Below are 26,698 nucleotides of genomic sequence, written 5' to 3'. Positions count from 1 at the left end.
TTATCTCCCTGCAAACATCACACTGCTCCACAATGAAATAACTTGTAACACTGCAAAAATGTTTATTTCTGATTGAAGACAGAATACATAAAAAACAATGAACCAAATGATCCAAACCAGAAGTTAGGCAGCTACATAAGAAAAGGATATGATTCCAAAGTGTGCATATCCTGTACAGCCTGTTTTAGAGGATTTTTTCATTGCAGAGAAAACTTCTCCGGAAGGGTACGTGCACAGCTGCCATACCTCTTCGTCGCAATACTGGGCATCTTGTGGGCATTTCAGTTCCATCCGCTGGAAGCAGTTAAACAGAGGATGCTGTATCACCTGTTCAAGAGGAGAAAGATGAAGCTATGGAATTTTTACATATTCAAAAACATTTAGCACATGCGTTTATTAGAATCAAAGTTGTGTAAAGAAAGGTTCCATGTCCAATACAGAATCTCAAGAAAGCAAGTACCCTGGGAGGGAGGGAGATATTTTACAAATCCAACTTTCAGCATTTATACTCAACAAAAGGATGTTACATTGTCTATTATTACAAGTTATTGCTTAAAAATAAAATATTGAGTTGTCTTTCTACACTTACAAATTACGCAAAATTACTGTAGTGGTGCCTTGCACAATGAACGTTCTGCATAATGAACCTGGTCTGATTTACGTATCACACTAATATTGCCACACACAATTAACACCTTAGCAGCTGTGATTCATTATCTTACACGAGCAGGTACAGGGAGTATTACGCTTTAAACACAAGCTAATGAACTAAAAAAAAGACCAGCCAAAGCGTTGAAAGCCAAAATAGCAATGAACAACATACCATGTACATATATTACTTCATAACTATATTGTATGCACTGAAATTTTTGTAACTCATTAATGAGTAAATTCCTAGCATTTCCACTATTGATGGTGCTTTTTATATTCCCTGTAATACTTTCACGATATTTTGTTATTATGGAAAGAGCTCAGAAACTGATTAAAATTATTCCAATGGTTAAGTTATAGGAAACAGCATGCCATGCAGAGGATCTGGGTTCAATTCCCAGGATTGATGATCACAGGTGAGAAATTCTGATTACGTCCATGCATTCAATGACTCAGGCTCTATGGTACAGATCCACCACAGCATTTGAAACAATGGCATGGGAGCAGTGTCGCTAGACTAATTTACGGGGAAGCTTGTACTTCGCATATTTTCAGACGTTTCAGAAAGCTTGGGTGCTACTACAGTCGTGTGCAAATTAATCTGAACAAGCTCCTTTTTTGTCCGAATTGTCAGCAATTGTCCACTAGGTGGCAGCAATGTACACGCGGTGGCTATTTTTATCTCCCACGTTTTCTGTGCATTAACTTGAGCATTGTTGACACGGTCAGGCATCTCTTGCGTTGATCCTTTGCGTTTGTGTACATATCTATGAGTTCGTAAGTGTATTTTGTTCCATATAATCAGTAGGGTAATTGTGGCGGAAGCATCAGCGAGATTCTGCCAATGGATAAGACACCTAGGATTGTGACTTTATTGCAAAATTCTCTGTTGGTGTAGCTACCGTAAATCGAATTATCAAGCAGTACAGACAAACTGGTTCCATTTCACCTAATAAAAAGGGGCAATGTGGGAGGAAGAAGACATCGCCATATGATGATAGTTTTCTTCTCAGGAAAAGTAAACTGTCATCATATGGCGATGTCTTCTTCCTCCCACATTGCCCCTTTTTATTAGGTGAAATGGAACCAGTTTGTCTGTACTGCTTGATAATTCGATTTACGGTAGCTACACCAACAGAGAATTTTGCAATAAAGTCACAATCCTCAGGAAAAGTAAACAAAACCCGGCTCTTAACTGCAGTGGAATTGAGGGACAAAAAAGTTCATTTGGATGTTTCCAATGTATGACGTAGACTTCTTGCAGCTGGAAGGAAAGCCAGGAAACCAGTGAAAAAACAATTTCTCTCAGCTGCAATGCGCAAGAAACGTCTCTCGTGAGCCAGTGCTCATCGAAATTGGACAGAAGACAGAAGAAAGTTGTGTTCTCAGATGAAACACATTTTGAGGTCCAGGGACAGAGGGTTCAATACGTGCGTCGGTCGAGTAATGAATCTGTAATGTCAGCACATTTGCAACAGACCGTAAAACACCCTGACAAGATGTTTTGGGGATTCTTCACCCATGAAGGACCAGGATCATTAGTGCCAATTGATGGTATGATGAATGCTGACAAATACATACATGTTCTGAGAAGGACAATTATTCCAGTGCTCCAGGAGGTTTCCAAATGGTGACTGCATTTTCCAGCAAGATTTGGCTTCTTGTCACACTGCCAAGAAAGTACAGAATTTTATGAGAACAATATTAGAGTGTTAAAGTGGCCCGGATATAAATTCAATCGAGAATTTGTGGGGTATTTGCAAACGACGAATATCAAAACTGAACTGTTCCACAAAGCAAGCAGTGATTGAGTCTCTTGTTTGTGTTTGGTTCCATGACAATGAATTTAATGCAATATGTTCAAAGCTTGTAGAATGTATGCCAAAACGTGTAATGGAAGTTATAAAACAAAAAGGAGGACATATTAACTATCAGAAATAATTATCTGTTCGTACCTTATGTGAAAAATGAATATCTGTACAAATGTGTTTGAAAAAGTTAAAGTATTTTATGTTGTAAGACAATAATTGTATTTTTTTGGATGTGTTCCGATTAATTCGCAAGGAGCTGTATACCTGGGGCAGCTCTAGGGGAGGGTGGGTGAGGGTGATTCACATCACCACATGTATGTTCGCGATCGGGAACGTGTGGATGGACACATACCTCTGAACAATAGTACTATATAACTCTTTCAAATGCAGTAGTAGTACAAATACAGCATAAAGTTTGCTGCTTCACTGATCATGAAGAAAATAGTCTTAATATAGAAAGCCTGTTATGGAGTATAGAGTTCCCAAAATGTCCACGAGTCTGGAATGAATTTAAGAACTTGAGCCTCTATTTTAATCACAAGATGGTCCTAGGGTTTGCATTTAGGAAATGGTGTTGGATTGGGTTAGGAGTCCCCAGTTCTTGAACTGATCTGGCCTGGTGCCAAGATGTTTTTTGGGATGAGCGATAACACTAACAATTCTTGTTCTACCTTAATGAAAAAAGCAATATTGCTACAATTGTATTGTACAACACAAATTTAATTAGGGATGAACAGATGTGAAATTGATGCCGACACTAATGAAGTATTGATATACAATCTAACGATACCAATAACCACCTGAAAATTCTATTACAAGGCACCAGCGTTACCACAATGTCATTAGGAAGGCTGGTTTTACCTTTGGAAAATGCTCTGTATTTAAATTTTTACTTTAGAGAAACAGTCTTGCTCACATTCATAAAAAAGGTGATTTTGCACAAAATTACAAGCTATTTATGTATCTGATTGGCAAAATTATGATAATTCTGTTGATATGCATAAATCATTTGATGCTGATTAATCTGTCCTATCCATAAGTTGTATATTAATGTGCAGGAAGAGTGCCTGTTATACTAATCGAAATAGTGTACCACAAGGAAATAACATGACCTACTTTTTGCTTTTCTACACAATTATGTTCAACAACAACATTACTAACAAGATTCATAGCTCTTACACATAAACTGATATTTAACCCATAATTAATACTTATAAATTTCACTGAAATTTTAAATAAGTTCTTTATTACTGAAAAACTATCAAACTCAGGATAGGCCTTGTCTCGATTGAAACACATTACAGAAATAAACCACAGCTAGAGAGCTTACCCAATGACAATGCGGTAATGTATTCACCTTGTTCCGTCTTATACGTAGTTATTTTCTACTTGTCTTTGTAGTTTTCTCTTACCAATTTTTAATTACTTGTTTTGTCAATATGTATGTAAACTGAACTCAGTTAACCTCAAAGCACTGTAACTGGGCATTTGCCTGTAGTGTTCAATAAATAAATAAAAATAAATAAATAAATCAAGGAAACTCAGGTTTGATACCCACAGGAAGCACATAATGGTTCGCAATGCACTTTAAAACTGATTAGCCTATCTGTGCATAAAGTGCACTTAAAACTGAAAACCCAATACGTGAAATTAGAGCAAGGTTTATGAGTACTCAGCATATAGAAGACAAGGGATTATCCTGGCTGAAGAGTCCAGACATGAGTTATTTTCCTGCAAGAATGCACCAGGGTGTATTACAGGAGTACCCTCAATGAAGGTCACCTGTTACCATCTCAGAAATGTACCGATTACACAAATATTGACACAGAATGTTTATCTGTATATTTGTATGCCCTAACACATCTAGAAACATTGTTTAAAAATATTTTAAATAGGGTTGAGCTGATACAGACACCTATCTGGTGTATTGCTTCACAAAAATGCAATGTGAAAGTCTTGCAGATTCTAATTACAATGGAAAGTATGCAAAATTTGAGTTTTCCATTTGTTTTGCACCAATATTGTGTGGAAAACTATTTTCTGAGGGCATAAGATTTATATTAATACTGTGATGCAATTCTTGAATATTTTGAAGCAAAACCCTGATAAATTGATGCTTATAATTGGAATACCAATACTTACATGCTAATATTAATTAATATTTTTTACAACTTTTAATTGAATTTCAAGTCCACTTTATGCACAGAAAGGCTAATCGAGACTGGACCTACATTTTAAAGTGCGATCCAAACTACTTGTGCCTCCACCGGTTATCAAACCTGGGACACTTTGATTACAAGGTCACGCAACAACTTTTAATTTTTACAATTTTCAAGCACGGGTATTGGTGAGAATCAATAAGAGTATTGGCAATGTTATGGGTACTGGTTCAAAGGAATATCAGCTCAGACTTAATTTTAAGCTAGGCGATGCAAATTAATACATTCAACAAGCACTATTTTTTGTGTGTGAAGCACACCATATTTCAAGCCATCTGTAATACATATTAAATATCACATGGCTGCAAAAGAGCCCATGAACCCAAAAAAGAAGAAATATAGAGCAGGGTGTCTACCAAAATTCTTGACCTTTTTCCCACTTTCTCTCAACATTTACTTAATTGCCCCCTACTTCGGCATAGTTGCAACATTAAGAAAATATATATTTTATTCAATAAAAACACCTACTACAAGGCCGGATAAGATGAAACTGAAGCTGTACTTGATCAACATATTTAGACTTGTTTTAAATATTATTGCATGTAAAAATTAATGCTTCAGACTACATCCTGGATGGGAAATGGCCACATTACTTTATTTAATACAAATAAATCACTCATACCTGTTCGTACCCAGCCTTACTAAGTACAGACTGAACCTGCAAGTTAACAACATTTTAACTGTTCATGTTAATATTAGTGAGAGAGAGGGAGTATTTTCTCAATTCTTGCTTGAGATCTGTGACTAGTGGAAGAGTTGTTTATGCATATATGAATATGCTTATTAGGACTGAGTTACAGTATTCAAGAGGAAACCAAGCTTCTGTTCAAAATGCCTCCGCTGAGATGACACCGTGCAAAACTGGTTAATTCAGGGGTTCAATTAATTTGAACTTGACTGCACCCCCCGGCCCCACTGCTAGAAATCATTCTCAACTAAACCATAAGTGGAAGTGATTCCGCACGAGTGCAAAATTTTTATGCATCTTTGCAAATGAATTGGCTGCTTAAGAGTCTGCATCATTTTACATATTACAAACTTTCATAATTTCAAACTTACATTGACCTAAATCTGCAGTTTCCAAAATACACCAACAATATGGCCTCTGTTCACTGATGATGTGATAGCTTCACTGGAACACTAAATGTCCTTAAGTCACTTCCTGAAGTCCTCTATCAGAAACAGCTGTGGTCAAATTATACACTGTGGATCTGCAACTGCAAAAGAAATTATAATACTATTTGCAGATGACCACAAATATTAAATAAAACTTATTACTAGGGGCAGAATCATGGGCACTATAGTGCAGGAGGCCTCAGAAAGAGCATTTCGCAGGCTAACAGCAGACGTCGCCCGCACACTATTGCCGATACTCTCGTGTCGTCTGCTCCTCACCAGAACAAACAGGCCGAGGTCATTCATTCACCCTTCCAGAAGGGTGCAGCGAGCCAGCTGTGGCAACCGGTCTTGCTCATTCATGGACCTGATTGGTTCCCGCAGACACACACCCATATTGTTGTCCGCTGTAAGCCCGCGAAGCGATCTTTCTAAGGCCTCCTGCACTACAGTGAGTGGTGAAGCTGGAAATTTACTCATCGATAACTTTTTAGAACAGATTCTGATATTATACAGACACACAGTGCCATTTTCAGCATGCCAAAAGTGTAAAATATCTAAGGATATTAAATACACACGCAAACAATCCTTTTTTACTGCGGAAGCAAGTATTTTGAAATCACTTTACAAGAGAGCACAGAACTTTAAAACTACATCTGATACATTTTCTTTACAGTGTAACAGTACGACACTGTACTGCATTAAACTTTCCAAACTAGTTTCAATATCCTCTGTGATGTAAATTGTGGAAATATGAAACTGAGTGAATCATAACGATTCTGATATTGATTTTGAGTTTTTTTAAGTCCACTATATGCACAGAAAGACTAATCGGGACTGGATTTACAGTTTAAAGTAGAATCCAAGCCATTATGTGCATCCACTGGGTATCAAACCTGGGACCCCTTGATTACATGGTGACAGCTACCACTACTGTTACAACTATGCAATTGGGGAGGCAATCTGCTTCATCACACCACAATAGGAACCAAAAAAATTCTATAACAAGAACATGTTATACTAGTTTTCCTTTTCAGTTACACACTTATTTGCATTAACATTACATCTGATCACTTTTTTTTATATTATCATTGTAAAATATTACATTAAAATATCGTAAAAATTGTGAAAAAGCTCTTATTGCACAGAAAGTTAACAGGCAATACTTGAGTATTTATAGTGCCACCACCTCTGTTGGCATGGTATCTCTACCAAAGGTTTTGGCTTTGTGTGATCACGGATGTTCAATTGTTGATGTAACTTCATTTGCTCTTTTAATCTCTCCACTCATTCTCAACACTGCAATTTGCGAAAAGTTATTAAAAGTAATGCACAAATTTAGGAAAATATTTTGAGTTACTAAGGACACCAAGAAAGTTATTTGCTGCAGGATTGCTCCTTTCAACACAGTGTTGGCCTTTAAGATGATTTCCAGTGCTAGCACATTTCACAGTGGTTCAGTTCAGATCTCGCATTAAGGCATGGCTGACCTTTTGCCGATGTCAGTGAAGCCATTTTCAAAATTTCCTTTTCTTTCGAAATACTACTATATTTAAAAATCTGGTGAATTACATGCGCTTACAATTCCTTCTAGAGTATTCATATGAATCTTTCTGCGATTTGCTTTCGCTACGTATTCACAATATTTTTATAAGCTCACATAGCCATAAAACTATTGTAAATATATCTACGACAGTGAAAGCAAACCACACAAAGGAATTTTAAGGAGATGTAATTTACCTGATTTTGGAATATCATAGCAGTTTTTTGAAAAAAGAGGAAATACCGACAACTGCTTTGCTGATGTCGACCACAGATAAACTGTAGGTCTAGTCCCAATTTGCATATCAATCCAAGTGAACTTTAAATTTATTTTTCAAGTTTTACCTCGAACATGGCATCCGGCGTTGCAGTGTAGTACCAGCTCTAGTTTGGCACTGACTGCTGAAGCTTGCTTGAAGGTCATCTTTGCCCTTACAACAGCAACAGGTTATACTCATGAGTACTTGCCTTTTCTGCTCTAAAGTGACGATTACAACTGAAACAACAAAAAAGATGTTAGATACATGCCAGGTCAATTCGCACGAAGAGAATTTGCAAGAAATGTTCTGGTATGATTATGCAAAATACTCTTGTTACAGAAATTATACATGCCATCACAATCAAAATAATACGAATGTATCTAAATGCTTGCCAGAACACACATGTGAATAACATCCAATATTTCCACAACTATTGTTCATATTTCATTTCGGTTTCCTTTTTCCGTTAGATACACTTGACATATTTGAATTAAACTAAAGCAGAGTTGATACCATTTGGGTCTGACAATGACAACACTTGAAAGTTGAACAATCTAGAGTGGTTCAGATATTTATAAATGTTGAAATACATTTCCTATTGGAACTGTACCACACAGCGGCGTAGCGGGGGAGGGAGGGGGAGTAAAATATTGGGGGGGGCTTAGTGACAAAAAAATATGATGCCCGAGTGGGATGTACGTGCAATAGGTAGCTAGCCCATCCTCCCCCCAGTTGTACAAGAAATTAACTTTTACCCAAAATACTCTGCTTTCGAGTTGCAAAAAAGCTGTCTTTTTTGAATGGATGTTTTTCTTCGATAAAAAGCCGGCTTTTTTTTTAAAAAAACCTGAAATTTTGGCTTTTTACCAATTACAGCTAACCTATTTTACAACTAGCTAAAAAGAATGTAAATGACGTAGTAGCCAAAAGACATATATTGGCCAATCCCAGTGGACACACATTGCATATTGGTTCAGATACAATTTAAATCCTAGCTAACCTCTTTTTTTTTAGATCTTTCAACTGTTTTAAAATAATAAATTGCATAGTTTCCTAGGATGTTCTCAATATTTCTTTATTACCTTTGTTCATAAAAACATAAATGTAATGTAATTAAGAGACAAAATGCACTTGGTGAGCATATTAGGCGCCATCTTTGAATATGTCTTATTCGAGACACTCATGCCAGTGACAGTGTACAATTGGTTGGTAATGATTGAAATGATTATATTTAATAAACAAACACACTTCTGCAAACTAAAAAGCATTAATAAAAAATTATTAAGGATTTTGTGAGTTTTAGAGAATGATAAAATATGTGAGACACATATGCAATAACAATTGGTTATTTTTTTATTAATGATAGTAATTTTTGTAATTATTATAATTAATAAATAACTGCTTATGTAATCAGCAAAGGAAGCAGTGATTCAATAATGAAATGGTTTCTTGAATCTTAGTGATAAAAAAAGAGTGTGAGCCTCCCCTCTCCTGGTATCCAAGTTTCTCATATGGCACGGGTAAGCTAGGGTTAAAATTAAACGGTAAATGTCGGTTATATCGGAGACACATTTCTTCATTTTTACAGAAGAAACTACTTACGGAAATGAGTTTCTGTAGTATTTTGAAAGTTCTTGGAGGTATTTTCTCCCCGTAGAATGCTGCACAACAAGAAATAAGCACTTTTGATATAATAAACTTGCATTTTGTGCAAAGCGACAACATTATGCTGTTGTTTCCATTATGTACCTGCAGATGGCGCGAGCGTCGAAAGTCATGCGGTCTCGCCAGTGTTTCCAAACGTGCCTTTTTTTTACCAGAATTTTTATTTATTTTATTTTTATAACTATGCTTACCTAACCTAACCTTGCCGGAAATGGTTCGTGGGGCTATCGTGAAGGGTTTTTGGGGCTATCCGTCAATGGATTGTGGGGGCTATCCGTCAATTGTTTGTGATGACATAATGAACACGAAAGTAGGTATTTTTCGGTTAAGAAGGTTGAAACACTGCATACCCCACTCCAAATCGACAAAACACAAGCACGATGTGCGATGATCCACAGCCGTGCGCACCATATTGTATGTTCCGCAACGGAAGAAAGGACCCAAAAGAATTAATCGTAATGTGAAAAATCGAAGTTATTTTCGTGTAAAAAGCATAATGGCACCTTCAACTATGTTCCGCAATACACAATTGGTAAGTACGAACCATTTAAAACTGAAAATATTCGATAGAAATGTGTCTCCGATATAACAGACAATTACCAATTAAACTTATAGTCCTGATGAGCACATCTGACCATGAAATTGACTTTAAACAAGCTTTTACATTTTTGTTTGTATCAATTTAAATGTTGATGTCATAAAATATGAAACAAATGTTAATATCAAAATATTCGGTTTCGGGACAATTAAAACCCATTACTATTCAGAACTCATATGCAGAAGTATACGTATTACGTGAATGTGTGTATATATATCCTGTTTAACAGAGCTTTCAGACTGAAGCGACACATGGCTCTTGGAAACCAACCCTTAGAAGTAAATGCAACCTTTCGAACCGAACTTTTGTATGCATCTGTAATCATGGACAACCTAAAGGTTGCAAAACTAGATACAGAAGAGGTTTAAAGGGGTAGTGTGTCCCCAATGCTTTCGTTGTTAGCTTAGTGAGTAGTCATGTTGACGACTCTTAGCATTAAAATAATGCTCTAATAACTGCACTAATTAGTTTCTCCTAGCTTCAAACCTAAAAAAGGGGGCTGTCTGTTTACCCACTGTACCCCCCTCGTCAATTCTTTTTAATAGACAGATTTCAAGGTTTTACGTAATGTAAAAGTTGTTCCAGCGTTAGGAAAGCACAAAAAATGGAGATATTTGATTCCAAAGAATGGTCCACGTAAGTTAAAACCTGCAATTTAGGAGTACTTTCGCAGCTTTTTGTTAGTAAACACAGTTTGTATGTACACTAAAATAGCGAAAGAACATGCTGAAAATAACTATCGGTACCCAACCTAACTACGTAAAATTATAGCTGCTGTTGTGAAAAGTCATTTTGGGTGCTATATTCACTTGCATGAAGCCTTCGGGCTGGGCTGTCCTGCTTCACAGTCAAGTAACATGCTAAGGTAACAAATACATTAACATAACACAGTAACATTTCAGAGAGATAAAATCAACTGAAACAGTTCATAAACCATACAAGATATTTCATTTTCTCTTGGGGGTACAGAGGGTCAAGGGTACCATTGTTCACTATTTTAAAACATGCCCTAATACTCCAAGAAACTTGTGAAAAATAATTAAACATTCAGAACAATTACCAATGTGAATATTGAAAGTGAAAAATCTATGGAACTATGATTTCCAAGGTAAAAATTTACTATCCTTCGGACACCTCTAATTTTTTCGTTTTGTCAATTTTTGACATTCGTACTTACGTATCTGCTTCGCGGAACATTCCTGAAGGTGTATCAACGTTGTTTTGATGAAATTTGAACTATGTTTCCTAACCTAACAGAACTAACCTAACCACATGCCAATGGTTCGTGGGGCCAGTGCCAATGGTTCGTGGGACTAGCACCAATGGTTCGCAATTATTTCCAATTTCTAGATTCTGATACTAACACGACACCAAATTTTAAATATGTTTCCTAACCTAACAGAACTAACCTATCCACGCGCCAATGGTTCGTGGGGATAGCTATTCTCAGTCGGAGAATTAATTTTCAACGAACAAGATGAATTTCAGCTATGAAACATTCTATCACACAAAACACCTTCCCGATGTTCGACAATGCTACAGGAACTTATTACGGTAAGTAGTTTCTTCTGTAAAAATAAATAAATTTGTCCGAAGGATAGTAAACAAGTTCCACAAAGACTTCTGAAAAATTTTAAACAAACTAGTAGCCTACTAGAACAAGGGGTTGCCTTGGTGTTAAGCTACCTTGAGGTAACTTCTAACAACTAGCCTCATGGGATTGGAAACTTTCTATTGCTTCTTTGTACATGCAAATATCAATAATTTCAACACTTATGATTAACCATTTCAAACATAATACTGGAGAAAATATTCACTTGTTGTTCGGTAACAGTTCAGATTGTTTTACGATTTTTTCAAATTCATCTAGCAGGAAGACTAATTATTGTAGAATTTTGGCAATCATTGTCACACGAAATTTGAACCTTCCTTAAAGTAATGGGCACTGTTTGGATTTCGAAAAAGTTATTTTTGTTTGAAAAAACAACTTAAAAATTACCTTACGTAAGCACAGGTGCTTCCCCTGGACAGTGTATGGTAACACTTTACTATACCGGAGACGGATATGTTCAAATTTACAGGAGAAAGTACTTACCCAAATCATTTTCTGTAGCGTTGTTGATGTTCGGGAATGTAGTTTTGATCCATTTTAATGCGAATGCATGTGGTTTTCTACGAAAATCTATTTCCGACGTGCTATTGTTGCTGCCGCAATTTGCTTTCTGCACTAGAGCACAATATGCTCTCGTATTGTCTGTATATGCTAAATTGAATGAAAGGAGTGCTAATGTAACCTAACCTAGTAGGCATACCTCGACTCCGTGATGGTTCATGGGGCTATCGTGAATTTTTGGGCTAACGTCAATGGTTTTTGGGGCTACCCGTGGATGGTTTGTGGGAAATAAGGATTAACAGTAAGTACTCGTTAATGTAAGAAATATACATTATTTTAGTTAGAAATTCATTATTTCACCTAAAGAAATGTTCCGCAATGCAGAATAGTAAGTTAGCAATGTAAAAAATTGCGAAATAAATCATTGATAGGTGTCTCCGGTATAGTAAAGTAGAACCCACTTCCGTATAGGGGAATCTGATTTCTTCATTATTACAGAAGAAACTACGGTAAATGTTTACTATCCTTCGGACACCTATAACTTCTGAGTTTCGTCAATTTTTGACATTTGTACTTACCTATCTGCTTTGCGGATCATTTTTTAACGTGTATTCAAGTTGTTTTTTTAAAAAAAAGTGTTTTTGTAACTGAAGAACGTACGTTTCCGCAAATGGTTTGTGGGGCTATGCGAGAATGGTGTGTGGGGCTACGCATATTTTTTTTGAAACCAATTTTTAACTATTGTAACCTATTGTGACCCTACCTAACCTAACGTTACCGGAAATGGTTCGTGGGGCTATGCGTCAATGGTTGAATTTCAGCTATGAAACATTCCCACATCACACAAAACACCTTCCAGATGTTAGACAATACTACAGGAACTTATTACGGTAAGTAGTTTCTTCTGTAGAAATGAAGAAATCTGTCCAAAGGATAGTAAACTAGTATCGAAACGACTTACGGAAATCACTTTCTGCATCATCGTTGAAGTTCCTCAATGTGTTTTCTTGCGCCGTGTAATATTTTTTAGCATGAAATCATTTTTTTCTATAAAAATATCTCTCAGACACTCAATTCCTGTTGCTTCCATTTGTCAAGTATGGTTCATGCGTTTAATCGCATAACCCCCCCCTGTCATGTCAATGTTTCCAAAGATGCTTTTTTTTTTTGGGCAAGATTTTTTATTTTTCGAAAATTCTAACTATGCTTGCCTAACCTAACCTTATCGGAAATGGCTTGTGGGGCTAACGAGGTATTAGCATAATTTCAAATCCGGCCACGAAATTAGGTATTCTTTGTGAAGGTTGAAAACACTGCATGCACACTTCCACAATGTGTAATGACCCAGTATGCTATCGCCATAATGCATGTTACAGAACCGAGAAAAGGGAGACAGTAAGTACTCTTAAATTTAAGAAATAGACATTATTTCCATTAGAAATCCATCATTACACCTGAAGAAATGTTCCGCAATGAGGAATTTATAAGTTACCAATGTAAAAAAGTGCGAAATAGGTTTATCCTCTATACGGAAGTAGTACCCTATATGGTTTTCAGTACACCAATAGGTGTTTTGAAACATATGCAGTGTTCAGATTTTCATATAAAAATATTGGTAACAGTTAGATATAGCGAAAACACATTTCTTCAAATTTACAGGAGAAAAGATGGGAAAGTACTTGTAGAATTGAGTACCTGTGGACTTTTGGAAGCTGGGAATAGTGTTTTTTCCATTCGTGCAACTTATTCGGCCGGTAAATAATGTCATTTTCAACATTCATGTATCTCCATTGCACGATAGCTCGTGCCACCATTACGGTCGACTACGTGAATCAGATGTCCTGTGCGTTTGATTATGTAACCCAGTCAGTGTAGCAACCACGCGGTAGTTTTACAAGATGACGTTTGAGCGTTTTTTTTTTCTAATTCTATTTTCTATGTTTGCCTAAATTAACTGAACCTAACCTAACCTTCCGTGAATGGTTTGTGGATCAATTTTCGCTTAAAAACCTTTTGTGAATAGTTTGTGTGGCATTTACTGGTTCATAAGTTTGGTAACACTGCATATCAGCTGACGATAGACAACGTGAGTCAAGATTTGGCCGCCAATTAGCAACGACCAATAAATACTTATAATGTTAAAAATAACGCTTTTTTCATTGAAAAAAAAAGTAATCTCAAGTTGAAAAATGTTCCGCTATGAATATGAGGTAAGTACAAATGAAATTAATTTGAAAATAAACGAGTTAAATGTGTTTTCGCTATATCTAACTAGGGTACTACTTTACTATACCGGAGACACCTATCAATGATTTATTTCGCAATTTTTTACATTGATAACGTACTATTCTGCGTTGCAGAACATTTCTTTAGGTGAAACAATGGATTTCTAACGAAAATAATGTCTATTTCTTACATACGATAGCCCCACGAACCATCACGGGGACGAGGTATGCCTACAAGGTTAGGTTAGGTTCCATTAGCACTCCTTTCGTTCAATTTAGCATATACGGACAACATCGGAATAACAAATTCCACGGCATGTTCCACACCTGGCAACAACTTCACGACGCATCCTCGACACATGTTGTAGCAGCAGCAATAGCACATATTGTGTTCTCCTGCAGAAAGCAAATGGCGGCAGCAGCAATAGCACGTCGGAAATAGATTTTCGTAGAAAACCACATGCATTAGCATTAAAATGGAACAAAACTACATTCCCGAACATCAACAACGCTACAGAAAATGATTTGCGTAAGTACTTTCTCCTGTAAATTTGAAGAAATCCGTCTCCGGTAGAGTAAAGTGTTACCCTAACTAGTACCAAAACATTTTTAATTAGGATGGATGGAGTTACATTTACAGTCACCATATGTTAAGCTAAACATACTCCATACTATATTAAATATAACATGGAAGATATACTTTTGCTTGTAATTCATCTACTGTACAGGTACTGTAGCTATACATTAAACCTACTAAATGTGTTAAGTACAAAACCATTGAGTTTCATTAGATTTAGACAACAGCAATTTTTGTTTACTGTAAACCATAAAAATATCCTGCATGCAAATTTTAATACATAACTGCAGTAGGGTCACTAATATGTATGGTAAATTCAAATGCAAGTATAAAACGAAATTGAATGTTGGAATTGCGACTGCTTGGTACAGTACTATAAATCTTCTAAATGTAATTCATGCATTCAGGGGAAAACCTGCCAAATGTAATGTCAACTCTCTTTCCAGTTATAAAAAAATAAAAAAACAACCGAAATTTCATGGAATTCGTTGGCTGATGTATGTATCGTGCAAGAGGTTTCATTCTTGTGGTAAAATGAATTCATTGTAGAACACAACCAACCAATGTAATTATTCCTACCAGGACAATTGTTTCACCACGTACAAAGTTAAATATTAAATTAAATATAATTCAAACTCTTCGTTCATGGATGGTATATTGGTATGGTTAAAATTCCCGACATGAATGGGGAGGCATGGTGGTCTCAGACACGAACCAAATGGGGCAAGTTGTAACTCTGTATATGAAGCACACGAGTGTTTTGTAGTAATATTTAAACAGAACGTTTTATTAATTGTGAAATAATGATTACTTGATTAGTAACGACTGCCTTACGTCACACAATACACCGTATTCTTGTGTTAATTTTTACACTGGCAGCTGTTTCGAATAAAAGGAACATTTTCAACAACATGCACATCGCGAAACGAATGTTATCTACGAAGTACGTACCCTTATAATTTCCTTACCCAAGGAAATTACTCAACAGCCTTCATTTCAAGTAGACGATATCTGTGGTGTGGAATGGATAAGTTTTGTTTTGTGGATTACCCGCCGCCCAATATCACAGGGTCTTCCTTGTCGCACAACAGTTTTGCTACCTTTTGTTCTGACGTCAGACGAGAAAATCCTACGAGGTTTGGTTAGGGCTATGTTACGTTGCATACAATGAAAAATTATGATTTAGGCTAAGAGAACTAAGCATAGCTAGTTTAATCTAACAACGTAGACATTTAGCCTAAAAATTAAAAAGCTTTTTCCCGTCACGTCAGAACACAAGTTGCTCAAGTGTTATGCGATAAGTGAGACCACCCCATATCACATGACTCCAAGTTGACAGCGTTGCCAAATGGACTTTCACACTGTACATTTTGCCCCACTTGTTATCTTGTTCAGGGTGCGAAATCCCGGGGGGGACGGGAGGATTCCCCCACCAACAATCTTGTCCTGAAATTAACCCCCCCCCACCAAATTCTTCCGGGTGGAGAGTTTTTGTTTTAACAACAAACATAAACAATTAGTTTGGAATAATATCGAAAACATACAAGAAAAAAAAAGGACAACAAAGAGCTTAGGACACTGAACCCAGAATTCCCCAGAACGCAGAAATTAGACCAACTATTTATTTCTTCTCCATTTCTCATCGCATTTCGTTAGCAACCACGAAGTATATAAACATATTAATAAAACACGTACTAGCATTTATATGTGAATCTTATACAGGAAACTATTATCTTTTTAATGTCTCTTAATTTTTGCCCCTCATCCCTTACGCAAATCATTGTTCATAGCATCAGTAGTACATTAAAATCTTCAATTTGCAATTACATTTTGAATTAAAGACAGTCGTTATAATATATTATATATTTTATATTATAATTTAATTATTTAATAATTTACATATATATGACATTATATATACGTGTGTGTGTGTGTGTGTGTGTATATAATGTGTGTGTGTTTGCGTGTCTGTCTGTCTTTCTGCTCTTTCGCCCCCACCAATCTGCAGTGATTTCGCACCCTGATCTTGTTGATCTTTTTCTGCATTTCCCATGCACATTTTTTCCGGTTATCCTCTAGGTTTTTTTAACATCCTTCCCGCAGTCTCCTTGTCTCTTAGATTTATTTTCATTTCTGTTAAAAACGAAATTATTTTCGGCCTTCCTCGATGGCGTAATGGTAAAGCTCTCCTCTTTTTATCAAGGTGGAGGTGAAATGTGCAGTGGTTCTGAAACCACACACAAACATACGTGTAGTGTGTGTACGTGTGAAAATTAAGGTCTTCTTCCCAAACAGAGGGAAGAAGAAAGAAAGGGAGAGATAGAGTCTGTGAGACAGAAAGAAATGGAACAAATGGAAGGAGACAGTGAGCGAAAGATAGAGAAAAGATATAGTGAAAATGAAAGAAAAACAAACAGGAAGGAAAATAGAAAGAAGAGGGAAAGCAATTAAGAACAACAGAGAAGCAAACACTGAAAAGAGAAATAAAGATAGAAGAATAACAGAGGGACAGGAAGAAGCGAAAGAAAAAAAATAAGAAAGGAAGAAGCGAAAGAGAGAAATAGGAAAGGAAGGGTCGAGCGCGCGCGTGCGAGAGAGAGAGAGAGAGAGAGAGAGAGAGAGAGAGAGAGAGAGAGAGATAGATATAAAAGAAGAGAAGGAAGGAAAGCAATTGTAGTTTTTGATTTGGTTTATTTTACTTCACTTCTCGGCCACTTTTGGTTATTTCGTCTCATACCCTTAGGTATGGGGGATCATTTGGGAATGTAGCTCACTAATCATCATTCATCCTTGATGGTAAAGCACTCTCTGCTCGTGGTGAGCTTGGTGGTAAGGCGCCAGAGGTACTAAATTTACACACTTGAATGGCAACACACGACACTTGAGTTTCACACCCCTAAAGACTATATCAGATGGCTGATATAAGGATATACATGTCTCTGTACTCCAACTGAAGATCTGCTGGGAGAGGTTATGCTTGTGACTGTACGTAGAGTCTGACTTGCGACTAGCGTTAACACGCTCTCCCTAGAACCTCCTCCTCTCTCTCTATTCAATCGTAACTTGCTCTCAATCACTGAATTAGAACTGCTCCCGATCTCCCTGCCTCCCAGACATTTATTGCAATTCAATTTACTAAACAAATGCACAGTCAGGCCTGTAGCCTCTTCCTGATACCGCTGATGACCAGGAAGAGCTTCAGTGCTGTGTGACACTGCATTCTTGTGATATTTCTGAATATTTCCAGATTGGAAAACGATGGTTGAATGACTGGGGGTTGGAGTTCGTTGTCCATAATAATTAAAAGATACTACGGAACTTTACGTTTTTCGGAAGATGAGTATAAGTGATAACATTGATGAAGGGCATAGGTGGAGTTTCGTCCGTCCACTTGGGGCTAACATTATTCATGCTTTTATCCATTAAGAAAATCATCACATTACTCTGGAAATAGATGATCCCACACCATCATATGAAACATCACAGAAATTGCATTGGGTTGATATATTTGATATCACATAATTTCATTTCATTTTTATTTATCGTTTCTTTTCAGCCACTTTTGGCTAATCGCGATGAAGAGAATGAGTGATGATGCGATGAAATTGATGAAGGGACACTCATAAAGAACACCCATTCCCAGGCCGGAATTCGAACCTGAAACCCCTAGCTTCAATTATTTATCCACATATCCCGAACATCCTCTAACACCACTGGTATCGTAGCACATGTTGATTTTTGAGTGTCACTTTTATGAAAGGAATAAATACACTATTATAGATTGGTGAAAATTATTTAGAGTAAAGAAGGTATAATTTGAATATGTTATATTATTAATTTTATAATAATGGGGAATCCTGTGTTCATGGTAATGAACAAATTACAATGTTGCAAGACATTTAAAAGTCCTATCTACAATACATACGTAATGTAATAGTACAAATTTAAATTTCTTGCATTTCTCTGCAACTATATTTTCTTAATTTTACTACAACTGAGAACCACTTGCAATTAGATCCGCGACAAAAAATTAAGATATTACACCAATCACGTAATTGTCTTATCTAAAACTTCAATAGAAGTGCTCCTTTTGTTCTTCTGTAAAATTCTTGAAAAATGTCGGTCCGCTACCATTTCCTTTTACATGTTCAGCAGTGCCAAGAAAGAAAATCTGCCTTGCCCCATAATTGACCTTAGTCTTGTTTTGATACGTTTCATTGTAGACACTATACAATGTTCAGTATTTTGTGCAGGTTATGTATGTCTCTCCGTCAACTAAAAATGAGCACCAAACCAGGCCGCGATTTGTGATCTTATCAGAGGGGTTTAGTATCTGAATAATATATGTTTGCCAAGATATCACCAGAATATTATTTAGTTATTGGTGTCCATTAATTTAAACCTCGCATGCAGATCTTATTTTTACCTATGCACACTTATAATTGAACGTTATTGCTTAATATATAATCTTTATATCAAATAGAACAGAAATCAACACCATCCGAAATTGGATTTCTTTAGATTGTAGTCCAGTACTGCCTATTCCAAATCAGAAACGAAATAGGAATGGACAGGAACCTATCACTTTTGTCAACATTTAATGAGCAGCGTTGTACATAAGAAAAAATACTTAACGATATAATGTGTATTTTATATATAGGTATTGAGCGCTAAACTTAACTGAACTGTACTGGAGATCTGTAAGGATGGACGTCCGGAAGGGGGGAGAAAGGGGGGTCACTCCCCCTGGAAAATGAAAGTCCACCTTTTTTCACACATAATTTCATTTTAGTGACAGTAATTTATGTTAATTATTATGTGCGTTTAAGGAACATGAAAATTTCAGACTGAAACGGTGTTTTTTGAGGGGTTATCACTATTATGGGGAGAAATGCCTCCTTTGCCCCCCTGCCCTCCAAGGAAAAAAATCCTGCGGACATCCATGACTAAGTATTATGACGTTTTCGGATTTTAAGAAAATCTCCACTGAGGAAATGAATTAAGGAAACGAAGAATTGTGGACTATTACAAAATTGAGAAACTCCTAAGTTATTCGCGAGGTGCGTTATTCTCTCTCTATGTAGGATTAAGGATAAATTCAACTTTTTATTAAAAGAAGTGTCATACAGACCTAAAGGAAAGGTCTCATTAAACAAAATATAAAAAAGAACACGTCACTAATGATGACGTGAAGAATATAGAAATTTTCAATTTAGGAGTGATATTATTTAAGTATCTTAAAAAATAAACTTTTAAATGTGAATTCTCGACCAAACAACTTTTACATAACCCTGGTCAGATTGCTTGAAAAGGACACCGAGTATGACATGCAAAGAGGTTTCAATTCAACAGTTTGCTCGACACCTGACTTTGAAACTTATGCGGAACGTATGGTCTCCATAAAATATACATGCACTTTAACTTTACATCGAACTAAAGAAAATATCATAAAAGGAATGTCCAATAGTTCATCTGCAAAATAAATTATGTTAAATAATCACAAAACATATTGTGATATGAACAGCATGCAGTGCTGGTTTAGTATTCTCGGTAAGTGGGAAATAAATATCCTTGGTTGAGATGTCATTCGTAACCAGAAAGTGAAATAATTTAGGACTGTGGGGAACTCCCCTACAAATCACACCCTGGACCTACCTTTTGTTGTATTCTGTATCAAAACATAATTTGAACTTCTCTCCTATAGTATTACTGTCACATCACAAGAGTAACACATGAAATTGTTAATTCTCAGATGTAAAGTTTCATCATGAATTTCCTATTTTTTTGGGCAGCTTCCCTTTGCTTAATTATTTTCTGCATGTGTCGCATGCGTTTGGGGAGGCTAATGTCTGATTCTGGGGGGAGAGCTTAGCCCCTCCTAGCCCCTACCTAACTACGCCCATGATGAGGGGACATTAATTGCATTCTATGCTTTGTATGCTCTATTCAGAGAGATACGCGTATGACTTGTACGTATGTGCGTGTGTGGACAAGTGTACGAGTATGTATTTTGTGTGTTTAATGGAATTAACGTGCAATGTTATGTATATGGTTGAGTAGAAGAAAAGGCTCTTGTTCAGACGAATTGTCATTCTCATTAAGCTTGTTGCTATGCAGTGTGCGCATGCGCAGTGTGAGTCCGAGTTGAGTCGTGAGACGACGTACAGGTGTTGTACGCCTCGTCATATTCGTGTACATTTGTGTGGAACCCTTCATTATATTTAGTGTTATTTACGTGCTTCATGTTATTAAAGTTTAAATTAATCTACACATAGGCGTAGCTAGAACTTTATATTTGGGTGTGCACAAAAAAATGAGGTCTTGCACCTTTTTAATAGCATATTTTGCAACACAATCACTTGGCTCTTTAACTGCACTGATGTTTGTAAAGGAATATAAATTCACTAAATGACAGTGTTGGAAATTTCTGAATATATGTAGTAGAAAAAATCAAATTGCATAGGAATTACACACATACAAAATGTTCATAAATGTTACAAACAAATACATCAAAATACACGTCATCTATAACAAGAGACGTCTGTCAAAGGGTACAATGTTCGTAAACTCATCAAGAACTTCATTTACATCAATAGACTAAGCTTTTTCTTGTTCCACAAATAGCAAGAGCAGGGATTCCAATCTATCCTGCTTCTGAGTTCCTCTTAATTTAGTTTTAACTTGGGTAAGCTTGGAGAAAGCTGTCTCTCACACGTGCAGCTTGTGACAGGTATAGAAGAAAAGCGCTGCAGTACAGAGTAGAATGCAGTAAATATCTTCTTTCTCCAATGACAACAAAACATCGAAAAACTATAGACACTCGTTTCATCAGCGATAATGCACACGTTTGTACCAAGTAATGACATTTTCAACTTCTTACAAACTGCCGCTTATTTTCTCTCTTATTGAAATATCTGTATTTAATTCTCTGTGATAAAGCAGCCTATTAGGGTGTGCCTAAGCACACCCGCACACCCCGTAGCTACGCCTATGAATCTACATACATGTTCCATTGTGCCAGAGTGAAACTGACATACGCGAAACCACACACCCAGGAACTAGGGAGCCTATACAGCTCTATACGGCCTTAACTCTGCCATTTAAAATATGATGTTACTAAATAATAAATAAATAAATAAGATACACTCACAAAGAACACCCGTTCCCAGACCGGAGGTCGGCATTGGAAAAAAAACAAGCCAAAATGGAAAAGAGAAAGAAAGATGAAAATCACAGAGGAACAGGAAGAAAGAGAAACAGGGAGAATGGAAGAAGTAAATGAAGCCAAAGAGAAAAATGGAGATGGAAATAATGAGAGAGAGACAAGAACAATTGAAGAGAGAAGAAAGACAATCACAGAAGAATAGGAAGAAGAAAAATAATGCAAAATTGAAGAATGTAAGATAGAAGAAAGAAACGAGAAACGGAAGCAACAGAGACTGAAAGAAAGGAGGAAACATATCAAGATAAAGAGAGAGAGAGAGAGAGAGAGAGAGAGGGGGAAGGAGAGAGAGAGAGAAGGGGAAGACAGAGCCACCAACGCTGAACTCGCCATTCTCTGGCAACGTGTTCTCTTGTTACAAGACCAGACGGTAGTCTAAAACGAAACGCAGGAGAGCCTAACACAATGGAGCGATCACAAAGCGCTATTTCATCTGTTAACGCTGAACGTTCGAAGTCATGGCAACAACTGAAGCGACGTAATTGCTCTATTCCGACCTGCTGTATATTGACCAATGTCTATTACAGGAATATTTATTCCCCGCCCTCCCACGCCAGCCTCGAAGCCAACACTCGTTTTAAGCACTTGACATCAGTTTTCAGAAACGTGCCATTTGGACGCGTTCGTCAATTGTTCCCTGAATGATGCACTATTGTTGCGTTTGACCGGGTGGGAATGGCCCCAAGTATGCATTGTTCGGATTGAATCGAATCGATAAGGTAATTGGTAGGTTATTCACGGCTCTGGTTATGGATTTGAAATGGTCTTCACTCCCACAGATTTTCTTTTTTCATGAGCACCACACAAGTCATTTTGATCAACGCACTGAATTTTCAAAATAACCCTCAAATTCTACTAACAGTGATTGCGAAAGGGGAAAATTGCAATTATGTCTGTTACGGTCGCTTATAACTAGGGAACGGAACTTTATGTGCTACAAAACCCCGAAATATTTTTTTTATGTGTCATAAATGTTGAAAATATGTGATAAAAACAGGAAAATATGTGACAAAAATAAAAACAATTTGGTAACAAAAACAAAATATTACATGCATTTTTAACACCTGAAATCAGTTCCTAAATGCTTACATCTTAGTGAGCTATTTTTTAGAAAAGTTGCAGTGGTTCACCAAAGCTTTTTCCAGATTCTCCATTGTAAATCTGTGACGATTATCTCTAAAAAGCATCTTATATTGCGAGAAAGATCGCTCCACGTCACAAGAAACAATTCTTGCATATTTGAAGCACGAAATGTCACTAACGCTGAAGTTTTCCAAAGCTTCCTCTTCCTCTACTTCACCTTCCAAAACACGTGCAATTTGGCACAAAGTTTGAAAACCTTGATTTTTCCCAAAAAATCTGTACATTTAGACATTAGCACTTGCGTGTTAGATCCATTGGGGGTAATTTTTTCTCCCAATAGGATCGTAGGCGAAGTCTGCCAGCGAGCGTGTTCAAAGTCAAAACAAACATAACACTGTCAATATGAAAGAGGTGCGGAGAATAAACATTTTTCCTTCGAGGATTTCGAGGTAGCTGAAGTCAATGAGTGATTTTATGTACAGCGTGTTTCAAAAAGAATATACGTATTTCGCATGCATATATTTATTAAACGTTAAGACATACGAAGATGAAACTTGACACACATACTTACTAACCTCTCAAGTTAAGATTACAGATGTTCAATATGTCCTCCAGCAGTGACACGAACAATATCACATCGATACTCAAATTCCTCCCATACTCGGGCAAGCATGTCCTTCGTCACTGATGTTACGGCAGTACGGATCCGGTTCTTCAACTCTTCCAGGTTCTGTGGGAGTGGTGGTACATAAACATTGTCTTTAATGAAACCCCACAGGAAGAAGTCACAGGGTGTCAAATCCGGTGACCGTGGAGCCCAGCTGATACATGCTAAGTTGCCAGCTCCTTGACGACCAATCCAACGGTTCGGTAGAGTTTCATTCAGATAATCAAGCACTTGGCGACTCCAGTGAGGGATCTTGTTGAAAAATGAAGTTGTCTTCGTGCAGCCTCGGAAACAGCCAGTTTTGTGACATAGAAAGATACTGCTGAACGTTAACCGTGTTTCCATCAAAGAAGAATGGGCCGTAAACAGATGATCGGGATATCGCGCAAAACACATTCAATTTGGGCGAATCTCGTACATGTTCAATGAATGCATGTGGGTTCTGTAGGCCCCAAATGCGAACATTATGTTTGTTTACCTGACCACTGACATGAAACGCAGCTTCATCACTAAACACGATGCGTTGTGCGAAAGTGTTGTCATTGTCAATAGCATCAAGAATCTCGTTACAAAATGCCACACGTTTGCGTTTGTCATCAGGACGCAGAGCTTGTAACAGCTGTACCTTGTACGGCTTCATAACCAGCCGACGTCTCAAAACACGCCAAATTGTTGTTGTAGGAAGTTGGAACTCCCGACTGGCACGACGAGTTGATTTTGAAGGGCTACGTTGGAAAGCAGTTTGAGTTCGTGCAACATTTTCTTCAGGAACACGAGGGCGGCCAGGACTCTTTCCTTTACATACACATCCTGTATCTACAAACAGTCGATACCATCTGCGAATGTTCCACCCATTCGGAGGATCAATTTGGTACCTCAACCTGAAACGTCTTTGCACTGTAATCACGGAATTGCACTTCGCAAACTCGAGAACACAAAATGATTTCTGCTGCGGAGTAGCCATTTCAAACAACTGACGGTTACCAAGCAAAACAGAACACAACTGACATCTAGCGGCTATTATATGAACTAGACTATGTATTCGTTTCTCTAATAGCCGAGCCGGGGCGCAGCGATCGATAGTTTGGACAAAATAATACTTTGTAATACGTATATTCTTTTTGAAACACGCTGTATTTAAAATGAAAATTCGCAAAATATGTATTTACATACGGAAAACTGGAAAATATGTGTTTTTATGTAGTATAAAATTTGCTGGGTTGACATATAAGGCTATGATCAGAATTTTGGCAAAAAAGAGGTTCTCTATCTTATCGCAGAAAAAACATTTATTTACCTAAACTTCCGTTCCCTGCTTATAACCCTTCACCCCTCGCTCTACGCCGAATATGATTTACCGAGTGATCAACGTCAGGTTAACTAAAGAAAGTTCAAAAGCTTTCAACTATTGGTGTTTCTCGCATCGTAAAAAACAGGGACGTCTTAAGGGCCGGGCGAGTGCCCGAGGCGCCGCGTTTGGGGGCCGCCAAATTGGGGCGTCCCCTCTTGACTAGCTCCAAAACCTTATTTCTGATTATATGCGCATGGCCATTTGTTTTATAAAGAGTTGAATTTGTGTAGACAAAAATTAATTGATGTTACTGCTGCATGACATTGCAAAATCATTTAGCAATTTAATCTAAGACATTACTGTTATTTTTATATCATTATGTAAGTGTTAAATAAACACGTACATATCTATAATACATGTGTTTTTTAACGGTATGGCTATTATTTTTCCCCGTTAAAGTCGTAAATATGTACCATGTTCATATTTTCATTGAGGGCTGCTGGGAAGTTAGGGGGTTGCAGGGTACAAATTATGGGGCTGCAAAAAACCCACCTCGTCCTGGTGAAAAATTTATTTTTTATTTATTTACTCAGAGTTTCAGATACAGTCTTATTTGGCCATTTTACATTGAAACAACATAAAGTAGAAACAAAAAACAACAAAAGGTAAAAACAATAACAAGATGGGATAGATTTACATGTTCTTGGTCAGTAATGGACAAAAATTACTTTCTGGAAGGAAATATCTACATTCAGGGGAAGTTTGTTGTAGATTTCTGGGAGCCTGTGAAACAAGGAGCGTTGTAGAAGGGATAGCCTAGTGGTTGGGTTGTGGAAGAGTTGCAGGTTGCGCGTTTGCTTTTGGGGTACCCTAAGTGTGAATTTACTGATTAGGAGATCTGTTCTGAGTTTGCCATTTATTATCTTGTATAAAAATTTCATGTCAGCTAGATCACGACGAAAGGATGGAGTGTGAATATTCAGAGCAGCCATGGTGTCTGATTTGGATACATGTCGAAAGGAAGGTATTCTATGGCGAACAATTGCAAGAAAGAAACTACAACAAAATCTATTTTGGTGAGATTGGTTTTTGAGGCCATTGCCCAAGTTGGGGAACAGTATTCAAGGATGGGCGAGATGAAAGATTGAAAGAATAAGGCAAGATATGATGAGTTTTGAATTTCGCTAAATCTGTATAGAGCCGCTCCTGGCAAGTAATAACCAGATATTCTACCTTCACACCAATGCGCGAAATTAAATCTGCTACTGGAGTGAGAACAGAAAACGAGGGGGAAAATACAGATTATTATTGCCTAGTCACCGTAACTTACGTATTCGGTATTGTTTCAAATGAAGCAATGTGATTTTTTCTTCCGACACTCAGTGTTGCCACAATCTGCAATGGACAAAATTTCCATTATCGATCAATTTTCCCCATTCAGTTAATCAATATAGTAATAAAAATAAACCCGGTCAGTCACGAATGTATAATTTGTGTTTGTCCCTTGAACTATTAGACTATATAAGTTCATAGTCGCTATTAACAGATGTAAAATAAAATATAAATGTAAATACACACTTAGGCTTGTACTCACAGGACTACAAAAAGTAACAGCCAAAAAGTATGGATACGAACCTACAATCTAACGATTTTGAGAG

The 26,698-nt window shown here is 37.0% G+C and overlaps 1 long non-coding RNA gene across 1 annotated transcript; it reads right to left on the bottom strand.

Moving 5' to 3' along the window:
- On the bottom strand, positions 1–22,189 carry LOC146003170 (uncharacterized). The gene is made up of 4 exons (XR_014443793.1): positions 21,928–22,189; positions 7,685–7,835; positions 5,741–5,898; positions 1–327 (listed from the first exon to the last, which is right to left on the bottom strand). It is a non-coding gene; the product is annotated as an uncharacterized LOC146003170 (long non-coding RNA).
- Between the last annotated feature and the right edge of the window lie 4,509 nt (positions 22,190–26,698).

The sequence above is a fragment of the Lepisma saccharinum genome, chromosome 19 (genome assembly GCF_977018435.1).
Source record: "Lepisma saccharinum chromosome 19, izLepSacc3.1, whole genome shotgun sequence".
Lineage (NCBI taxonomy): Eukaryota > Metazoa > Arthropoda > Insecta > Zygentoma > Lepismatidae > Lepisma > Lepisma saccharinum.
Note: the sequence above shows the minus strand (reverse complement) of the source record. Positions and strands in the feature narration are given on the sequence as shown.